Below are 23,687 nucleotides of genomic sequence, written 5' to 3' on the forward strand. Positions count from 1 at the left end.
CCACCTGCTTCACACACGTAGGTGCTTCATGATGTGGTGTTCGATCTTCTCTCCATAGTTGACAGGTCTCCTGTTGTCTTTATCTTACTGTGTATTTGTGACTGTCTTTCGTCTTTTTCTCTCCTTCCCTCCTTTTCTCCACTTTCTTCTGTTGTGTGCGTGCGCGCGTGTGTGTGTGTGTGTGTGCGCGTGTGTGCGTGTGCGTGTGTGTTTCCTGTCCTCTGATCGGACACTGACAGAGATCTGGAACAGCCCACCGAGACCTCTGACTCCCTATTGGTGGAGGGTTCTGGTTCTGACTCTGAGTAAGGGCTCTTTTGGAAAAATGCAAATATGACACCTTCATGTTTGAGCATCATCAGATGGAAGAACATTTAATTCACGAGAATCTGTGAACTTTACTCTGTGAAGAGATTGTAACCGGTGCACTCACACAAATGCAGGACAGGTTTCTCATCCGCCAGGTCCATCTGTGAGTTTTGTCTGAGATGGTTTACTCACCGTCACATCTTGACCCATTGATAGTAATGCTTATCATTTGAGGTAAAATATTAAATTTGTGTGTCAGCAAGTCACAGATGATCATATTTATGTTAATTTCCAACAGCACGGTTAGGCCCACGATAACAGTCACCTGGACGTGTGACTGCAGTCAGTTAGACTCTAGTTTTAGAGTAAGTTTTTTTTATTTTTTTTATTATTATTATTAAATGGGTAACTAATTTTAATTATACAACCCCAGTTCCAATGAAGTTGGGACGTTGTGTAAAATGTAAATAAAAACAGAATACAATGATTTTCAAATCCTCTTCAACCTATAGTCATTTGAATACACCACAAAGACAAGATATTTAATGTTCAAACTGATAAACTTTATTGTTTTTGTGCAAATATTTGCTCATTTTGAAATGGATGCCTGCAACACGTTTCAAAAAACCTGGGACAGTGGTATGTTTACCACTGTGTTACATCACCTTTCCTTCTAACAACACTCAATAAGCGTTTGGGAACTGAGGACGCTAATTGTTGAAGCTTTGTAGGTGGAATTCTTTCCCATTCTTGTTTGATGTACGACTTCAGTTGTTCAACAGTTCAGGGTTTCTGTTGTCGTATTTTGCGCTTCATAATGCTCCGCACATTTTCAATGGGTGACAGGTCTGGACTGCAGGCAGGCCAGTCTAGTACCTGCACTCTTTTACTACGAAGCCACACTGTTGTAACATGTGCAGAATGTGTCTTGGCATTGTCTTGCTGAAATAAGCAGGGACGTCCCTGCAAAAGACGTTACTTGGATGGCAGCATGTGTTGCTCCAAAACCTGGATGTACCTTTCAGCATTGATGGTGCCATCACAGATGTGTAAGTTGTCCATGTCATGGGCACTAACACACCCCCATACCATCACAGATGCTGGCTTTTGAACTTTGCACTGGTAACAATCTGGATGGTCTTTTTCCTCTTTTGTCCAGAGGACACGACGTCCATGATTTCCAAAAACAATTTGAAATGTGGACTCATCAGACCACAGCACACTTTTCCACTTTGTGTCTGTCCATTTCAAATGAGCTCAGGCCCAGAGAAGATGGCGGCGTTTCTGGATGTTGTTGATGTTTGGCTTTCACTTTGCATGTTAAAGTTTTAACTTGCACTTGTAGATGTAGCGACAAACTGTGTTAACTGACAATGGTTTTCTGAAGTGTTCCTGAGCTCATGTGGTAAGATCCTTTATATAATGATGTCAGTATTTAATGCAGTGCCGTCTGAGGGATCGAAGGTCACGGGCATTCAGTGTTGGTTTTCGGCCTTGCCGCTTACTTCTAGAAAGTTCTCCAGATTCTCTGAATCTTCTGATTATATTATGGACTGTAAATGATGGAATCCCTAAATTACTTGTAATTAAATGTTGAGAAACATTGTTCTTAAACTGTTGGGCTATTTTTTCACACAGTTTTTCACAAAGTGGTGATCCTTGCCCCATCTTTGCTTGTGAACGGCTCAGCCTTTTGGGATGCTCCTTTTATATCCAATCATGACATTCACCTGTTTCTAATTAACCTGTTCACCTGTGTAACATTCCAAACAGGTGTTCTTTGAGCATTCGTCAACTTTCCCAGTCTTTTGTTGCCCCGTCCCAACTTTTATGAAACATGTTGGAGGCATCCATTTCAAAATGAGCAAATATTTGCACAAAAACAAGTTTATCAGTTTGAACATTAAATATCTTGTCTTTGTGGTGTATTCAACTGAATATAGGTTGAAGAGGATTTGAAAATCAGTGTATTCTGTTTTTATTTACATTTCACACAACATCCCAACTTCATTGGAACTGGGTTTGTATAATGGCTGAGTGGATCCTTGTCATTGGAAAGGCTCTTTGTATGTCACGTGACATGGTTTATTTGTTTCATTTACCGTGCAATTTGGTTCCATACGTTTTGTACCATTGCATGCTGCGAACCCCACCCACAGACAGACTAGTGGGGGCTGCGTTTAGCTAAACAGAGTTTTTGCTGATGGATGACAATGTGAATGAACTAATTGCCGGTGCTAATTCTTCAAAAACACACACAAAAACAAATCCACTGCGCCATAAGCAGTGTGGAGGCATGAAGAGCTGTTAAGAGGATGAAGTTAAGTTGAAACCTGTACAAATTTCTGATGTGATTTTTCGCTGGAGTTGGGAAGTTCAGTCTATTATTTATTTATTTTTTTGTGGGAAGTACACAGTCAGTGCACGGCATCACGAACTACATTGTCAGAATTATTTTTGGACTCCTATTTAAAGTTTTTGTTGGACTGTTGAGCACCAGTGAGAAGCATCAAAATGTAAATCCTTTTTTTCTGTTTATAAATTAATAAAATATCAAATGACAAGGATCTATTTTAGCTGTTATATAAAACAAATAATGAATGTTTTTATATTCTCTCAATGGAGTGAATATTTAATTCTGTGAAATATTTGTACCATTGAACTCGTAAACATTATTTGTATATTATTACCATTGATTCCGTTGTTGTAACACTGTTGGTGCTTTTATGATTAGTGCGTTTTATATTCGTACATTGAATCTCACATGTGGTTATGGGGATGTCCATCATACATGGATTTAGTTCCACTAGCTGCTGCACCAAAGCACCATCTGTCAGTTCAGTGCGGCATCTGTCAGTTCAGTGCTGCTGGCTGCTACACAGAAGCAGCGGCATCTCGTTAAGGAGAAGTAACTCTCCAATAGCTCGTAGGAAAACCCAGACCTTTGATTCTGCCCTGAGCATGTTCTTGCTCAGAGGCCTTTTTCGCCTCTGAACACGGTTTTTGAGAAGACATTTCTGCTGTCTTGTATGCACCGTGCTGTGGGCAGCCTCCACTGTCTCTCCGTAAATGTGGGAAAAGCTCAAATTACAGCATACACTCAGGGAGTGTTGCTTCCTTCTCTGTGCAGCACACATTTCACCACTAAGTCTTTGCATCGTGAACATCTGCTGGCTGCTACATCCATGTTTAAATGTCATTTAATGTCCGCACATTTGAGGTACTGTGTGCATAAAATTCAAATGACTGATAAATACTTTCCCATGAAGTGATATGTACCACAGTACTATTTGGCTTTTGAGTAGAGCCGCTGCTCCTTTGCATTGAAAGGAGTCAGCTGAGGTGGTTCGGGCATCTGCTAAGGATGCCCCCTGGGTGCCTCCCTCGGGAGGTGTTACAGGCACGTCCAGCTGGGAGTAGACCCCGGGGAAGACCCAGGACTTGGTGAAGAGATTATATCTCCACACTGGCTGAGGTGGTTAATGTGGCCCGGGAAAGGGAAGTTTGGGGTTCCCCACTGGAGCTGTTGTCCCCACGACCTGGTCTCAGATTATAGGTTAATGAGTGATGTATATATATATATATATATATATATATATATATATATATATATATATATATATATATATATATATATTTATGAGGTCTGTTAGAAAAGTATCTGACCTTTTTATTTTTTTCAAAAACTATATGGATTTAAATCATGTGCGCTTGCATCAGACAAGCTTGAACCTTTGTGCGCATGCGTGAGTTTTTTCTCGCGTGTCGGTTGCGTCATTCGCCTGTGGGCAGGCTTTGTGGGAGGAGTGGTCCAGCCCCCTCGGCGGATTTTCATTCTCAGCAAACACCTGAGCTACTGCCGCTTTGCTCCATGAAAACTTTTTCAGAAACGGTGTCAGACAGCCAGGTGGAAACCATTTGGAAAATTCAGATGGCTTTCGGTGAAGATTCTATTAGCATCACATGGATTAAGGACCATTACAACCGTATTAAAAATGGCCCACAGCGGCGGAAGGCGTGCCGCGCTCCGAGCGGCCGTCGACAGGCTTGAACGACCAGATCATTTCCAAAGTGAAGGTTCTGGTGGTCCAGGACATCGTGTGACCAGCAGAGAAGTTTCAGAAGAGATAGGGATCAGCACTTTATCTGCACATTCCACTGTTAAAGGAGATTTTGTAATGAAAGACGTGCGGAGGGATTCGCGCGTCGGGACGGAGCCGCAGTGGCGGAGAACAAAAGCAAGTCCGTGTTGGAAGTCTCATAGGACAAGTTGGAACATGCCCAGCTGTTACACAATTTCTCGGATACTCACTCGATTGAAAAGCCACCGAATGCCGTCTGAATGTTACGAATGGCTTCCAACACGGAGGTGTTTTTTGTCCAGCGCCATTGCGGCTTCGTCCCGACGCGCGATTCCCTCCGCACGTCTTTCATTACAAAATCTCCATTAACAGTGGAATGTGTCGATAAAGTGCTGATCCCGATTCTGATTACCGATTTTGTTCTGTTTATGAGAAATTATCGGCGTTCTATCGGCAAAATTTCGGCTGATAGTGAGTACTTTGAAAAGGGCTTATATCAGTCGGGCTCTACTCTTAAGGCTATGAAATTGGGCTATTAGTAAAAAAGTAAAAAAGGGGGTGTTCACAATAATAGTAGCATCTGCTGTTGACGCTACAAACTCAAAACTATTATGTTCAAACTGCTTTTTTAGCAATCCTGTGAATCACTAAACTAGTATTTAGTTGTATAACCACAGTTTTTCATGATTTCTTCACATCTGTGAGGCATTCATTTTGTTGGTTTGGAACCAAGATTTTGCTGATTTACTAGTGTGCTTGGGGTCATTGTCTTGTTGAAACACCCATTTCAAGGGCATGTCCTCTTCAGCATAAGGCAACATGACCTCTTCAAGTATTTTGACATATCCAAACTGATCCCTGATACCTGGTATGCGATATATAGGCTCAACACCATAGTAGGAGAAACATGCCCATATCATGATGCTTGCACCATCATGCTTCACTGTCTTCACTGTGAACTGTGGCTTGAATTCAGAGTTTGGGGGTCGTCTCACAAACTGTCTGCGGCCCTTGGACCCAAAAAGAACAATTTTACTCTCATCAGTCCACAAAATATTCCTCCATTTCTCTTTAGGCCAGTTGATGTGTTCTTTGGCAAATTGTAACCTCTTCTGCACGTCTTTTATTTAACAGAGGGACTTTGCAGGGAATTCTTGCAAATAAATTAGCTTCACACAGGCGTCTTCTAACTGTCACAGCACTTACAGGTAACTCCAGACTGTCTTTGATCATCCTGGAGCTGATCAATGGGTGAGCCTTTGCCATTCTGGTTATTCTTCTATCCATTTTGATGGTTGTTTTCCGTTTTCTTCCATGCGTCTGTTTTTTTTTTTTTTTTTTTTGGCCATTTTAAAGCATTGGAGATCATTGTAGATGAACAGCCTATAATTTTTTGCACCTGCGTATGTTTTCCCCTCTCCAATCAACTTTTTAATCAACTACGCTGTTCTTCTGAACAATGTCTTGAACGTCCAATTTTCCTCAGGCTTTCAAAGAGAAAAACATGTTCAACAGGTGCTGGCTTCATCCTTAAATAGGGGACACCTGATTCACACCTGTTTGTTCCACAAAATTGAACTCACTGACTGAATGCCACACTACTATTATTGTGAACACCCCCTTTTCTACTTTTTTTTACTAATAGCCCAATTTTATAGCTTTAGGAGTGTGCATATCATGAATGATTGGTCTTGTTGGATTTGTGAGAATCTACTGAATCTACTGGTACCTTGGTTCCCATGTAAAAATAAGACATATACTCAAAACCTGGATTAATCTTTTTAGTCACATAGCACTACTATTATTCTGAACACTACTCTCTGTGTGTGTGTGTGTGTGTGTGTGTGTGTGTGTGTGTGTGTGTGTGTGTGTGTGTGTGTGTATATATATATATATATATATATATATATATATATATATATATATATATATATATATACACTCAACAAAAATATAAACGCAACACTTTTGGTTTTGCTCCCATTTTGTATGAGATGAACTCAAAGATCTAAAACTTTTTCTACATACACAATATCACCATTTCCCTCAAATATTGTTCACAAACCAGTCTAAATCTGTGATAGTGAGCACTTCTCCTTTGCTGAGATAATCCATCTCACCTCACAGGTGTGCCATATCAAGATGCTGATTAGACACCATGATTAATGCACAGGTGTGCCTTAGACTGCCCACAATAAAAGGCCACTCTGAAAGGTGCAGTTTTATCACACAGCACAATGCCACAGATGTCGCAAGATTTGAGGGAGCGTGCAATTGGCATGCTGACAGCAGGAATGTCAACCAGAGCTGTTGCTTGTGTATTGAATGTTCATTTCTCTACCATAAGCCGTCTCCAAAGGCGTTTCAGAGAATTTGGCAGTACATCCAACCAGCCTCACAACCGCAGACCACATGTAACCACACCAGCCCAGGACCTCCACATCCAGCATGTTCACCTCCAAGATCGTCTGAGACCAGCCATCGGACAGCTGCTGGAACAATCAGTTTGCATAACCAAAGAATTTCTGCACAAACTGTCAGAAACTGTCTCAGGGAAGCTCATCTGCATGCTCGTCGTCCTCATCGGGATCTCGACCTGACTCCAGTTCGTCGTCGTAACCGACTTGAGTGGTCAAATGCTCACATTCGCTGGCGTTTGGCACGTTGGAGAGGTGTTCTCTTCACGGATGATGCGAAGGAGATGTGTTGCACTGCATGAGGCAAATGGTGGTCACACCAGATACTGACTGGTATCCCCCCCCCAATAAAACAAAACTGCACCTTTCAGAGTGGCCTTTTGTTGTGGGCAGTCTAAGGCACACCTGTGCACTAATCATGGTGTCTAATCAGCATCTTGGTATGGCACACCTGTGAGGTGGGATGGATTATCTCAGCAAAGGAGAAGTGCTCACTATCACAGATTTCGTCTGGTTTGTGAACAATATTTGAGGGAAATGGTGATATTGTGTATGTGGAAAAAGTTTTAGATCTTTGAGTTAATCTCATACAAAATGGGAGCAAAACCAAAAGTGTTGCGTTTATATTTTTGTTGAGTATATATATCAGGGTTCTAGCAGTGGTGACCAGCGCCAGGCGGGCACCCAGCTCTTGGGTTCAAATTGGCTGTGCCACCCAAAATGAACTGAATGTTGCCAAAAATGTACCAATTCAATCTTATTTCAAGTTTATACAGTCATAGTTTTGCAATTTTAAACCAATAATTAAAGGAATAAGAAATATATTTCTCATTTTCGTCATATCAGATTGCAAACAGCAGAGATCAGAGTCAGCGGGTTCTGTGCATCTCTGCTGCGCTCTGAACTGAAGAGAAAAAAAAAAAAAACCTGCCATGAAAATCCTACATAAATAATCCAGAGGTCCTTCTGTGCCCGTATGTGATGATATATTCAGAAAATTACAGTTTCAGAATCAGAAGTTTATTGCCATTGCCAGTGAACAGGATTCACAGACTAGGAATTTGCTTCGGTACAATGGTGCAACATTAAGAAGAGATAAAATGCTAAGATAAAATATAACATATGTGTCAAAATAAGATAAAATATAAGATAAAAAAAAGAAATATGAAAGGCTGTGTGCAACAGAGAAACAGAAAAAACAGTGCAGTGGGAGGAGTGCAATTAAAAACCAAAGTACATTGTCTAAAGTGACCCGTGATAAAATGATAAAGTGACAGAGTTAAGCTTAAGGTGACTGAGTTATGAGGTGTTCATGAGTCTAACGGCAGAGGGGAAGAAACTGTTCTTATGGCGGGAGGTTCTGGTCCGGATGGACCGTAGCCTCCTGTCCGAGGGGAGTGGTTTGAACAGACGGTGTGCAGGGTGAGAAGGGTCAGCTGTGATCCGACCTGCTCGACCCAGAGTCCTGGAGACGTGCAGGTCGTAGAGAGATGGAAAGCTACAGCCGATCACCTTCTCAGCAGAGGCCACAATGCGCTGCAGTCTGTGTCTGTCCCTGGCTGTGGCCCCGGCGTACCACACCGTGATGGAGGAGCAGAGGATGGACTCGATGATGGCCGTGTAGAACTGCACCATCAGCTGGACAGGCAGCTTGGCCTTCTTCAGCTGCCGCAGGAAGTACATCCTCTGCTGGTCCTTCTTGATGAGGGAGCTGATGGTTGACTCCCACTTGAGGTCAGGGTTAGGGTTTGATGGTGGTGCCGAGGAAGCGGTGACAGACCACAGTGGTGATGGGGCTGTTGGTGAGGGCGAGGAAGGGCGGGGGGGCTGTGGCTTTCCTGAAGTCCACGATCATCTCCACTGTTTTCTGTGCATTGAGCTCCAAATTGTTGCTGCTGCACCAGGTCACCAGCTGGTCCACCTCCCTCCTGTAGGCAGACTCATCCCCATCCAAAATGAGTCTGATGAGGGTGGTGTCGTCCGCAAACTGGCTGGAGGTGCAGCAGTTAGTGTATAGGGAGAAGAGCAGAGGGGAAAGGACACAGCCCTGTGGAGATCCTGTGCTGAGAGCCCGAGTGTTAGAGACATTTTTTCCCAGCCTCACACACTGACTCCGGTCAGGAGACAGTCTGGGCCCGGGGCCTTACGTGGAATCAGCCTTTTGAAATGTCTCCTCACGTCCTCCTCTTGGACCGAGAGGGCAACAGGGGGAGTGGGGAGGGCAGCGGTGAGAGGGGGGAGGTCCAGAGTGTTTGAATATCCAGTTGTGTGGGGGGTGGGGAGGTGTGAGTCCTTGTCTTCAAAGCGTGAATAGAAGACGTTCAGGTCGTTGGCCAGCTTGAGGTTGTGCTTTGGGCTTGTAGTTGGTGATCTCTTTCAACCCCCTCCACACAGAGGCCGAGTCGTTGGCAGAGAACCTTTGCTGCAGACGTGAACTGTACATGGATTTAGCCTTTGCCACCTCCTTGCTAAATCTGTATTTTGCACCTCTATAGCTGTCTCTGTCTCCTTCTCTGAAAGCCACCTCTTTCTGCTGACGGAGCTGCTGGAGTTTAGGTGTGAACCAGGGCTTGTCGTTGTTGTATCTCACCCTGGTACGCTGTGGGATGATGCTGTCTTCACAGAAATTAATATGACGTCACAGTGTCTGTGTAGTCATCTAGACTGTCTGTTGAAGCCTCAAACATATCCCAATCCGTGGTGGCCAAGCACGCGCGTAGCTCCTCTACAGCTTCATTGCTCCACACTTTAGACGTCCTCACAACAGGTTTAGAGAGTTTAAGTCTCTGTCTGTACGTGGGGATCAAGTGGACCATCACGTGATCTGAGAGTCCCAAAGCTGCACGGGCCACCGCGCGGTAGGCGCCGCTCACTGTTGTGTAACAATGATCTAACGTGCTCCCTTCTCTGGTCGGGCATTTAACAAACTGTTTGTATTTTGGTAATTCCTGACTGAGATTCCCTTTGTTAAAATCACCGAGAATTATAACAAGAGAGTCCGGAAAGTCTCTCTCCACGCTCGTAATCTGATCCACGAGCGCGCGCTTGGCCTCGTGCACGTCCGTGCTCGGTGGAATATACACAGAGCAAAGTATGAAAGAGTTAAACTCATGTGGAGAGTAGAACGGTCTGCAGTTTATGAGGAGATATTCCAGAGAGGGACAGCAGTGTTGGGAGATCACAGTCACATCGGAGCACCAGGCGTTGTTGATATAGAAGCAGAGTCCTCCCCCTCTAGTGTTTCCACCAGAGAGTGCTCGGTCTCTGTCTGCGCGGAGGAGTTGGAATCCCTCTAGTTGGAGCGCGCAGTCCGGTGTCTGTGCATTTAACCACGTCTCCGTGAAGCACAGTACACAAGATGAGGAGAAATCTCTATTCTTCTTCATCAGCAGTGCCAGCTCATCCATCTTGTTGTGGAGTGAGCGGACGTTGGAGAGAAATATCCCAGGTAGGGGCGTGCGCGTGCCCCTTCGTCTGAGGCGCACGAGAGCTCCAGCTCGTTTTCCTCTCCGCCGTCGTCTCACTTTTTTGGCCAAAAAGTGAACCAGTTCAGCTGCAGGCACTAAAAAAACTGGCGTAAAACGGGGAGCACCAGAATACCAGGGCGCCTTCACGTGGCGCCATCTTGGAAGCTTATTTTATGGTTGAAAGGCTTCGTGTTTCCAGAAAGCTCAGTTTGAAAAACAGCAGACGGTGTGATTAGAGGGAGTGGCGTCAACTCGGAACATGGCGCCATTTTGGTTCTAACTGCGCTGAACTCCTGAATGAACCTTTTATGTTTTCAACATTTTTTAAAATCATTTAACCACATACAGCAACACATCCAGGTACAGGTGCTATCAAAGTAAATATAAAAATAGTTAAGCTATCAAACTTACATAAATTTGGGCTGGAATTTGCTTAGGGTGCCAAAATGGTGGCCACCTACCCCTCAAAATCAGTTGTGAGTTAGCCTTATGGAAATACCTTAATTTTGTAGCCAAGACAACTAGGTAACTGGCAAAAGCAGGGAAAACATAATGGAATTTCATTTTTCATAAAAACGCGGTAAAATATTGAACATAATTGTAAAATATACTGGTCTATGGACATGACATCACACACAACAGTACAAGACTGGTTTATGTGGAGACATGAGGAAGAATAAGTATGCATCAATGTTGAAGTAAGGTGTAAATGGCCTACAGAAAAGCTTTTGTCACCTTGACACTGAATTGATGCATTAAACTTTGTTGCATATCATTTGATCCACATTGGATTTTTATTGGAAAACATAGAGAAGTGCAGAATAGTAAAAACATCAGAAAACAGGATAGATAAAGCATGAGATGGAGTGATATGGCAGGCATAAAAGTTGTTTACTAATATTAGTGATCAATGATAATAGGTTAGGAGACTGTGAGCACTAAGGTACTGTTTGGTCTACGGATGGAACGTACAATAATTGAATTTAGTGGAAGATCGAGAACCACCACCGAACATGCTTAGACTGAAATTCATAAATACCGTTGAGTTCAGCACCACTGTTGATACTGACAACTCAACAACCTGTTTTAGAACAAAAACATCAGGACTGACGTGACAAAATGTTACGGAATTCACATCTGTGACAGTCATAATGTAGCCGCTGAGAAATGTATCGAAATAGAGGCAAAAAAAATTGTTATATCTGTAAACGGTAAATATCCTGCAAAAAAAAAAGACGGCATGGAATTAGTAAAAACATACATTTGGAGCTTGAAACAGCTGTTTCAAAATTACAGGTTTTCTCAATCATTGAACTGTGACATATATGATTGACTTGTACACATGAATATACTCATGAAGAAATTATTGCCAGCCTTATGATTTTATGTATGTTATTCGGTGCAGCCCATAGAAACAAAAGTGTCTCTGAATCAACAGATATATTTTAGTGACAGTTGTGTGCATTAAATGTGATGTGACCAATTGTGACGTGCAATTTTGGACGATTTTCCCTAAATCAGACTTTCCAGTTGTCTTGATTTATGAAACTGTGTTAGGTATCCAAAGTAACTTGGTACGTTATAGGTGCCCAGACGTGTACCCAACATAAAATTAACTTAATACTGACCAGCAGAACACTTTTATGCTTAATTTTCCATGCAGTGTTATTTTGGTACCTGAAGTGAATTTCAGCACATTTACAATTTATGATGATTTATTTAATTAATTTAAAGCCTGATTTATGCTTCTGCAGCTCTGTAGCTCCGTGTCATACAATGACATGAGTGACAGTTTCAAAGTTCTCTGTCTCTGGATTATACTCTATTCTGGACTAATTTGACCCTAAACAAGCTTTTCTTTCTACAGTCGTAACCTCCAAATCAAAGGTAAACTTTACATTTTCCTCTTTTGTCGACTTTGTGCTGTAAATTTGTGGACTTTTCTGATCCATTTGTGATCAGAGTGCGCACTGTAAAAACTGTTATAATATGATGGCAGACCAAGGAAGGATAGAAAGCAGAAAATGTGAGTCTGTTAACAGCAGTCTCAGTCTGAACTACTTCTTTGTCTTTCGGCTGTTCCCGCATGGTTTGAAAAAACAAACGGTCGGAGTTTTCATCACAGAAATGACTCCGGTCCCACTTTCCACAAATCGGCGAGTGTCAGAGCTGAACTTTAATTCAGACTGCTCAGGGGTTTTAATGGAAATACACTGCATTCGGATGGGACATTTATCCGATGTGAGCGAGATGGATGTAGAGGATTAGTTACAGTCAGGAGGCGCTGAACATCTACGGGGAATCCTGTAACGGGACGTGCGTCTCATTTAATGACCGGGTCAAAATTTCATCTGAAATTTTTTTTCTGCCAAATGTATTTTATCAAAATGCAAACAGTGTGCACGACCTGCAGCCTGCCGAACCCTGACGTGTGCCTCAGGCTACAGGTCCGAGTCTGAGCACGGTGTTAAAAAATAAACAGTTGTGCTTTTAATCACAGAAATACCCTGATCCCACATGTGAGGGTTTTTAATGGAGACATTGTGATTGGACGGGAAACTTTATCCAATATGAGCGAAAAGTCCGTTATATACGGTGTTTATTACATGGAAAACAATACACAAACTTTGGGACTTTTTTGTCTGGTGACTGTGAATATCTGGTTTATACGATGACGGTTTAGGTGCGTTTTACTGTACATGGGACTGAACAATAAATTTACCTCTCAAAACTTTGATGATGAAGTCGCTTCCATTTCACACGCTGACTTTATTTTCCCAAATTTTTCTTCTGTTCAGATCTGAAGGGAATCTGTAAATTTTGAAGTCCTTGCTGTGTCTATTTGTGCCTCCAAATGCACAACAACCCGTCATTTTCAGCAAATAAATTAAATAGCTGGATTTCGATGCAGACAGATTAACAGCCAACACTATTTTGAAACAAAGGTGCCACCATGAGTCAGGTGACTGATTTTTTTTTTTTTGACTCATCTCACCACTCTCTCTATCAAGGCACACTAGGGGGAGGGAGAGAAACAGAGAGAGAGCGGAGGAGGAGGGCCACAGCGTCAGTGAAAGGGAGTTGCCTGCCGTACCTGCACAGAGTTGACTCTGTCTAGCTGCTGTTAGCGTCCTGTTCCAAGAAGAAACACCTGTCTAATTTATATTAAAATGTCAAATGACACTGATTTGTTTCGGCGCCTTACAACATTTAATGAATCTCATCCACAAGGTGGAAGTGGGCTTATATATAAACTCAGTTTTGGGCCCTTTCCTGGTTGCACTATTGATGGACAGGTTGAGAGAAGTGAACAGACAGGAGTCTCCATGGACTATGATGTTTGCAGGCGACATTTTGATGTGTAGTGAGAATAGAGAGCGGGTTGAGATGGAGAGGTGGAGCTATGCTCTGGAGAGAAGGGGAATGAAAGTCAGTCAGAGCAAAACTGAGTACATCTGTGAATGAGAGGGAGCAAGATGGAAAGGTAATGTTTGAAGAAGTGAAGGTAGATGAGTTTAAATACTTGGGGTCAACTGCCCAAAGTAATGTAGAGAGGTGAAGAAGTGAGTGCAGGCAGGGTGGAGAAAGGTGGCAGGAGTGACTTGTGACAGAATATCTTCGAGATTTTTTTTATTTATTATTTAATTTTAGAGACCAGTGAGTCAGCTATGTTGGACATCTTAGAGACAGTGGCACAAACAAAAAGACAGGAGGCAGAGCTGAAGATCCTGTGGATGGACAGGATTAGGCATCAAGATATCAGAGGGACAACTCAGGTGGGACAGTGTGGAGACAAAGTCAGAGAGGTGAGACGGAGATGGTTTGGACACGTGCAGAAGAGGGACCCAGGGTATATAGGGAGAAGGATGCTGAGGATGGACCCCAGGGAGGAGGAGAAGAGGGAGGACAAAGAGGAGGTTTATGGATGTGCTGAGGGAGGACATGCAGGTGGTTGGTGAGACAGAGGACAGGGTGAGATGGAAACAAGTGATCTACTGTGATGCCCCCTAACGGGAACTTCCAAGACATAGATTACAGCTCTCAAGGAATTCAAAGCTTCTGCCGATGCCTTTGGAGAAACCAGTTGGAGGTTCACGGTCGCAGGGCACCACAGAAAGTGATGGTTTACTCCGTGCATCATGTCCTGTGCTGCACGTGCACACGCTGTAGCCATACAGGCTCTAACTTCAGGAACCAGCTGTGTCAGCGGTGACATCAAGTGGAGTTTGTAATCATGTGACACTCATGTGATGTGGCACAGGGTTTGAATCGTGTTTCATGTATCACATTTTGAACTGTGGATTAGGAGAATGATGGAGCTCAAGCTAACATGTTCAACAGAAAGCTGAAAGTATCGATTATAATTATGAATTTCAGTCTTAACATTTCCTGTGGTGACGCAGAAGAACAGTGTCTGGTGTTTGTTCCTTTGAGCTGGATTTGAGTGCTTTCACTAACCGCCTCTGCTCTTTGTCCTTGTCTCATTTGTGTTATTTAAATTTTTCTTCATACCCTGCTTCGCCTCCCGTCTCACTCTCTGTGCTCTCTTTTGGCTGTGTGGTTTAAACATTTACCGTTTGGATACTCCGTGTGTGTCTCACTTCTTTCCATCTGTCCTCTGTGGTCTCTCAGCTCTGCTCCTCCCTCTGAGGATCCTGCTCCTCCTCTGTCTGAGGCAGACGAACTCCTTAACAAGTAAGGTGTCTGTGTCTGTGTGTGTGTCTGTCTGTGTCTGTCCCTAACTGCACTCAGTGTTTTCCCTACAGTGCTGCTCCCCCCCCCCCCCCCCCCCCCCCCAAAAAAAATAAAAAATCACAGGAAAAAGTGAGGTGCTCAAAAATGAGAAAGCTGAAGCTTGATCCTTGTTGGTTTAAAAAAAAAAGAAAAAATATTAAATATAATCTTTCAGTATTTCAGATATCTTTGGACACATCCTTTTTACCCCCCCGATATCCATAAATTCAAACTAATTGCTCTGCATGTTTTAATGAGTGTCTCTGTGCAAGTGACTGATAAAAATCCTTGAAGACTGGAATCACTCATTTTCAGCATCACTGACCTCCCCACCAGCATCAGCATGGAGGCAAACAAGTTATCTTTAGATGATTAGATGAGATGAGATTTATTGTCATTGTCATTACACAAGTGCAACAACAACGAAATTACTTTTACACTCCAATTACCTCAGACAAAATACAGCAATTAATCCACAATTATTACTAGTTTACCGTAATAATGGCACACATCAGAATTAAATACAACACATATATACATTTGACATTGTTTATGTGCACCAAACTTGAAGCAGTCCGCCATCTGAATTGAAGCAAAGTGGGGGAAGGCTGCAGCAGGAGGGGCTAGCGCCACCCGGCTCGGTATGTGCAGCAGTAAAAACAGTAAAAACTGCGCTGCCCCCAGGGTGGCAGGGAGGAAGCCAGGGTGAGGGGAGTGAAGAGACACCGGGGGGTAATAGGGATGGAGGGAGGGAGACATGCGTCATGTGCAGATGGGTTAAGTTTCTGTCAGTTTCTGTCCGTGTGTGTGTGTGTGTGTGTGTGTGTGTGTGTGTGTGTGTGTATAAAGTCTAACGTTGCTAGGCAACAGCAGGCTGGGGGGATGGGTAGATAGATAAGAAGGGGGAGCTGAATTCCTTCAGCAAGGCCGCAGATCCTTCTGGGGGAAGAACAGGGTATTTGGCCTTCAGGAGCCAATAAGGCTGCCATGTTTGGCGGAGAGTTGCAGAATTCCATTTACTGCACTTCCACGGCTGCAAAATCTCCCTCTGTAGACGGATGTCCATCAATTTTTATTTTCTGGTTCCGTTTATTCCATCATTTATAATTGCTAACTGAAAAAAATATTTTATTCCTTCATTTCGACACAAAACGGGAGAGGACGACGGAATTTGCTTTAAAATGTATTCCATACGGAGGCCGCCATTACAGGAAGCGGTCGTGTGTGCGCAGTGGTGTTCTGGACAGCGACTCTGTCACCGCGCTCATTGCTTTCTGAAGGTAAATATGTGAGCAAAACCTCTGTTTATGGATTTCAGTCCATTTTTTTCCATGTTCCGTTTATATCGTCGTATGAAACCGTTAACTTAAAAAAAAAAAAAAAAATGTATGGCTTTATTTCAACACGAAACGCGCTCCTATCAAACCGGGCATCCCTATGAGAAAATCAAACTCACCCCTCTCTTCTACGGTGTTTAATGGCAGCCGGCATCCTTATTGTTGCACTGCTGCCACCTACTGTATCAGGCCATTAAAGCAACCCTAAATCCACTCATTGAGTCCCGTGTCTTTCAAGTATTTAAAAAGGCAACACTTCCTCCTCTCACTGGACTGTACTGCTAAAATACTTCCTACAGAAACTCCTTTCAGGCCTTACAATTGATTTCCTTCCGTTTTTACACTTTATAGCTTTATTTTGACATGAAATGCACTCCTCTCCAAATGTGTGTCCCGGTGATGAAATCTAACTTACCCCTCTCTTCTTCTACAGCGCTTAATGGCATTGCACTGCTGCCACCTGCTGCATCAGTCCATTATAGCAGTACTAAATCCTCTCGAGTCCAGTGTCTTTCATGTACTTAAAAAGTCAACACTTCCCCCTCTCAACCTTCTAGCTAAATTGCTTTCTACATAAACTTCTTTTAGTACTTACAATTGATTTATTAAGTTTTTACTCTTTAATCTATTCAAAAATGACAAGATATATTTTGTAAAATAAAATACTTTGAAGTAAAATAAAATGCTAATACTGTAAAAGTGTTCATTGGTTATGATTTTTATCATTTATATTAAAACTTGTGGCATTTGAAAGTGCTGGATTCTGGTGACAGTATTTCGCAAGACTTTGTTTAAAATTCAGTTGGTCTGGTGGTTCAATCAATCAATCAATCAATTTTTTTTTATTTCAAACTTAGTTGTCAATTTCAGTATCATGGCAGTTCACAATATAAGCAAATCAAATGAACAAAGCTTCTTTGTGCTCTCTGTACCTCTACACTCATGAAAAAATAAGATAAAAAAAGAAGCAAATCAAAAAATGACGACAAGAAAGTTCAAAAGGGAGTGGGAAGAAGTAAAAATCCCACCCCAGTGCACATATCTTCAGTGGTTGCTTAATTAACAGTAAATACAACTGCAGTTAATTTACAATACCTAAATATATTTACAATTTCCCCCAAAAAGTGATCTCCAAATTAAATAAAACATTAAAAAAGAAAACTCAGCAGTACCACACAAATAACATGAATGCAGAATGCCACCATAGACTTCCATTTTTTTATCTAATAACAGCCATGGACTTGCTGCCAGTAGAACTGCAGGTTGAGGTGCTGAAGTATGTAGGTATCGTGGACCTACTCAGTGTGTAGAAGGGCTACGGCCACATGCCATCCATCCGCACATCAAGTCTTTGGAGAGAGGTGAAGATGTACAGGGTTGATGACCAGTACTTGCCAGATGTGTGGGAGTTTATGACCAAGGAAGTGGGATGCCACTTGAAGGAACTTCATTTGCCCTACATGGCAGAAGAAGAGATAAACTTCAACAACGGGGAAAAAGACTTTTCATTGGCAGTACTTATCATGTCTTTGTGTCTTTCTTTAAGTGTATTATTTATTTTACCAGGTAATAGCATAAAGGTTCTAATAATTTATTTATTTTGTAAGACACACTTAGGATTTGATTAATTGTGTAGAATGAAAGCAGAAATTATAGTCAGTTAAATTATTGCAGACAGTCATTCCATTTGTGGATGGTAACTTATTACGGACACATGCTGTCATGCAAAATAGTAAATAAATTGTGATGAAATTAATACACTTTAGCCATTTTTTGCAGTATGAGTGAAAAAGCACTGTTTTAGGCAAAGGAAAACTGTCCAAATTGCACTCAGAATGTGCCAAATTGCACCATTTTTTCAAAATGCCGCACAGTCTGTCCACTCACGGAAAATGTTCAGTCAAAAAATTTTCAGTTGCTTGCAGCCATGCACCTCTGACCATCTAGAGTCTAAATTTACGAAGAATATTCTCCGGTCCTCAGCAGCACATTCCTTTGCAATGCTGCGATATGCTCCAAGATGGTATCCGTTTTGCATTTGAGTTCAAAAGTTCACGCAGTCTGAGATTTCACAGCATTGCCCAACTCATTAATCATGACGGACAGATGAGGGGACGAGATTCTGGAAGCAGATGTCTTGTGAATATTCCTGTGGTTCAGGGCAGCACACAAAGCAATCAGTGCCAAACCTACCACCATAAAAGTGAATAGGAATAAATCTTAAGCGTCTTCCACAGAGAGTGGAACCAAGCATGCCATACTCCATTCACTCAGGCGTCGAGAGCATAGCCCGCTGGGTAGGTTCTATCAGAGCACACAGGGTCCCCCAGCCCTGATTTTCTTTGTTGAAAAAAATGATGTCAATAGCATTGGGATACCAGCTGATCAATTCCATGGTTAATCCAAATCTTAATTTGAAGAATTCACAGTGGGACTTTGAAGGTCGGAGCAGAGATAGAGAGCAGAAAGGAGGAGAGGAGAGGGGAGGAATGCGACCATCCTTGCCATCCAAAGCTGACTTTTTGGGTATAAGTAAACTGTAATGTGAGTATTTATTGTTGTAATCCCCCCAGTCATACCTGACTGACCTAAGGGTGTATGTGCACCCACTTTTTTCTTGAAATTTTAAGTCCACACACCCCCTGGTCAAGCAAAGAAGGCCGGGCCAAATGTGTCTCACAACTGTTGTCTCACAAACATCACACAGATCACATCAAGAATCAAATCAAATCAATTTTATTGATATAGCGCCAAATCACAACAAACAGTTGCCCCAAGGCGCTTTATATTGTAAGGCAAAAGCCATACAATAATTACAGAAAAACCCCAACGGTCAAAACGACCCCCTATGAGCAAGCACTTGGCGACAGTGGGAAGAAAAACTCCCTTTTAACAGGAAGAAACCTCCAGCAGAACCAGGCTCAGGGAGGGGCAGTCTTCTGCTGGGACTGGTTGGGGCTGAGGGAGAGAACCAGGAAAAAGACATGCTGTGGAGGGGAGCAGAGATCAATCACTAATGATTAAATGCAGAGTGGTGCATACAGAGCAAAAAGAGAAAGAAACACTCAGTGCATCATGGGAAACCCCCAGCAGTCTAAGTCTATAGCAGCATAACTAAGGGATGGTTCAGGGTCACCTGATCCAGCCCTAACTATAAGCTTTTTCAAAAAGGAAAGTTTTAAGCCTAATCTTAAAAGTAGAGAGGGTGTCTGTCTCCCTAATCTGAATTGGGAGCTGGTTCCACAGGAGAGGAGCCTGAAAGCTGAAGGCTCTACCTCCCATTATACTCTTACAAACCCTAGGAACTACAAGTAAGCCTGCAGTCTGAGAGCAAAACGCTCTATTGGGGTGATATGGTACTATGAGGTCCCTAAGATAAGATGGGACCTGATTATTCAAAACCTTATACTTATACACCGCTATACTTTTGTTAATGACACTTTGCCTTTAGTAGCACAGATGTCTGGTGTGTAACGGGCATTCCTGAGCATTCAGACTGACCGTGTGAACACCAAGAGCGTGTTTCATGTCAAAATGTGTGCTGCGCAAAAATATGTTCTGAAGGGGAGGGTAACGGCAGACTTTTATGTCGATCAACAAGAGTCTGAGTCTCTGGAGTATGTTAGACCCTGGGTTCTTTGGGTCTGTCCTCAATCAATGAGACTGTTACAAAAAGGACAGTTTAATTAATTTCATGTGAGGTTAATCATACCAGATCTGGTGTTTTTTTTTCACCGTCCCGTGTTCACGCCGGAGCTCGTTCAGGAAAGAGACTCCGAACACAGTTTACAGTCAGGTTTTATAGACATCCATTGATAAAGAAATGATCCTCCCATGTGTGTGCTTAGGTGATCAAAAATGCCATGTCATGTTTAGTCCATGTGGCCAAGTAGATCAAACTTTAAAGACGTAAAAGTAGAGCCTTATGTTAGTGGAACTGCTGTCTGCTGTTTACGTCTTTTCACATGATATCTTTTTACAAGATATGCTTTTGGTGCAGACAAAAGTACAGCAACTTACTGTGCAGATATCAGGAGCATATTGATCCAGTGCAAACTTGCTGACAGTCATCGCTCTTAACCTCACATAACCCCAGCAGAAATGCAACAATATATTAACATGGGTTTAGAGAGTCTGAAATCAGTAATATTATGACATATGTATTTCTAATTAATTTATTAACCACTCCCACCTTTGACATTATTTAATCATGTCAACAATTATTAGCCATGATAATTCAATTCCCGGCAATGATCCAGTACTCCAATCAAACCAATGTACTGCCAAACATGTAGGCATATGGACAAGCATCAGTTGACCCCACCACAGTACCCCTGTGCCGTACCCTCATAAGCAGTCTTAATGAGTCAGAGTCCCACAGATACAAGGTCGAGTCATCATGACTGCTGTCTGTCTTTGGTTGTCCCGGGGTATAAGATGGGATCTTACGCATCATGGGCAATCCATCCTTACAAAACTCACCTGAAAAAGGACACAACTGGGCAGGGGCACGAATGGGTGAGGGAACAACCATTGAAACAGTTTTAAATTTTCACAGATCATTGATTTTGTAGGATCATTGAAAGTGAAGTACCTCTTTAGTAATTTATCTCAGAATAGACCAGTTGGATCCATCAATGCTGCAAATTTAAAAAAAAAAAGATAAAATAAAATATATTAAAAGAAAAAAAATGGAATGAGGACAGGATCAGACACGTATCATTACCATTATTTGGACAGATCTAAGGCCCACATTCAGTTTTGCCCCCAACCCTGAACCCCGATGGTGTGTAAGCAGTTACTTCATTGCAGCACCTATAATCAGTAGCAAAAATGGTGTAAGCAGTTCTTTGTTGCCAGATTAAGATGAGCAAGCATTCTTCATTGCACAGTGCATCATGGAAAAACATCTACAGTGCATATCAGTGAATCAGTCAAAAGTAAAAAAAACAAAAAAAACATAATGAACTAAAACAATAAAAATTGATAGAAGAAAAAGGAAAATTAATACACAGAATACATCCTCAGCCTATAAGTTCATGGCCTCTAAAAGAAAATTCACAAAATTGTGGCCTATATGTGTTAACACAGCAGCGCAACATTTTATTTAGGCAGGAAAAATATATCGGTCTTCCTCCGCTTCTTCCACGTCATCTTCTTCCACTTCTGCTGTCTCAGGAAGGGAGATTGAAGGTCTGGTTTTGTTTGTTGAGTGCTGCAACATTTATTAGGGGTGAGGGGCCCCCAGTTTGTTATCTAAGGCATCAGTGATGCATTTGAAAGACAAATGTCTTATATAGTGGACCAGTACAGTTACTGACACAATCAGAGAAATTATCGAATCAAAGCTACCAGTCCTTTACACTTTCCAAAATGTTTGTAAAACCAGTCAACTATTGGGTTATTGACTGCTGAATTTTCAGCCAATTCCTCAGAGTGTGTCTTTATTCCAGTCAGGCCCTGGTTACAGAGCCGTCAGGTGCAGGCCAAATATGTGGCCTGCACTGCCCACAAGGGTTGGAGATTCAGAAAGGAGGTTTCAACCGACAACTTCTGTTTTTGTTCGGTCCATGGGATGCTGCTAAGTTTTAGTCTTTAGCATGATGTAAGTTTAAAAATTGGCAAGTGAACTCATCATTTTTGTCCGTTAGCTTTTATTCATTTGATCGGCGTCGATTTGTGCAAGTGAATTCATTCACTTTGTGAGTTTTAACATGTTAGCATGTTAGCAGCTAATGCTAATTTAGCGTGGCCCTGTAGATCTGTTTGTAAAAAAAAAAAAACCCTGTGTTTTATTACACCATAAATTCCTGTTTTTTTTCCAAACATACACATTAAACATACAAACCCACATTAAAGACAACGTACAACCACGGCAGTCCGTTACGGCAAACATTTAACATACAACATTTAACAAAGTTTTTGCTCAGAGCACAACATAAATTCTATCACACATAAACACATTAAAATATGCATTCAAAATAACAAGCTTTAACTTAAGATGCAGTTACTCAGTGTTATTTTCCTTTATGTCTAAAACAGTGTTTAGTTTGCAGAAATAAATGTGAATCCAGACTGACAGTAATCATGTGGAAAGTCGCACAATAAACAAGGCTTAACTAAATTTGCATGCATCAAATAATAATTAATAAGCGCGTCATTGTTCATTCATTCAATAAGAAATACAAAAAATAACAAATATCTTCGATTTTGTTTCATTCCCACAGACAGGGTTTTACCGTAAGCTGCTGTTGATACGGCTTCTCTCTGCTCAGCGTTTTAATCACACATTGTTCCCTAAATAAACCGATAACACTCAGCTGCAGCTGTCACCTGAGCAGTGGTGGGGGTGTGGAGTGGCGGGTGAAAATTTGAAGCTTCCCTCAGCATTTGTGCCTGTGCACGTGTACGCTTCTCCCCTGACACCTTCAAGATCCGTCCTCTGCTCACAGTCTGAAAAAAGGTTTTGGATGCAAAGTTTCCCTGTTTACATCACAAATTCAACAAAGACTCAAAAACTAAACTAGACTCAAAAATCTTCAGCAACTCTGACAAAATATTTTACAACTCAAAAAGCACTCAGAGCTCACAAAAGTCAAATGTTTGTTTAAGAACACAATTCCCTCTCATTTCTAATATCACGGCTGCATGAAGTGTATTAAATAAGCAATTAAAACTATTAAAATTATATTATTAGGTCAGCATGAGAATGGGGTAATTCCCATATGTTGGATTTTAACTGTGGAGCTTCAATGCAGAAGGTCTGACCGTCTGCACGTACAATTACAGAGACGCCATATCTTTTAATTCTCACACTTTTTAACTGTCCTAAAGGCTCCCTTAAAAAAAAAAAAAAAAACCTGCTGACTACCTGTGCCAATCCTAGCTTCCCCACAGGACTGTAACAGGTCACTCTGTCAACCCAGGAATTATCCTGCAGCCTCCGCTGTTGGTCAAGGAGTCTGACAGAGTTTTACACAAATCAATACATTTCCCTGGAACACCATCAAGGAAAAACTAAAACTACTTGATTTTCCCCGGCACACCCTCGGCGTACATAAAAATCACAACAAAACAAACAGCTTGTGCAATGATTAACTTCACATGAAAACTTTTTAGAATTTGAATGAAAATTAAATCAATGTTTTGACTCTTACTGGACAGTATTCAATTTATTTCTTTCCCAAACAACACAATTTAAAGAATAAGAACAGTTATGCACTAGGACTGCCACAAACGATAGACTAGTCACCGATTATTTTTGTGATTAGTCGACTAATCGGATCATATGTAAATTGTGGCTTATCGCACCAGCATGCAGCTGCTCTTATATAACCATCA

General features: G+C 41.9%; 1 protein-coding gene across 1 annotated transcript in view; it reads left to right on the forward strand.

Annotated features, from left to right (window-relative positions):
* The first annotated feature begins 238 nt into the window (after positions 1-238).
* Positions 239-23,687, forward strand: part of LOC117528178 (AP-2 complex subunit alpha-1-like) — a 66,454-nt gene continuing 43,005 nt past the window's right edge. The window contains exon 1 of the mRNA XM_034190773.1: positions 239-305. The gene's annotated coding sequence lies outside the window, so the exon portion shown is untranslated. The remainder of the gene's footprint in view (positions 306-23,687) is intronic.

Source organism: Thalassophryne amazonica, chromosome 16 (genome assembly GCF_902500255.1).
Source record: "Thalassophryne amazonica chromosome 16, fThaAma1.1, whole genome shotgun sequence".
In the NCBI taxonomy this organism is placed as follows: Eukaryota; Metazoa; Chordata; class Actinopteri; order Batrachoidiformes; family Batrachoididae; genus Thalassophryne; species Thalassophryne amazonica.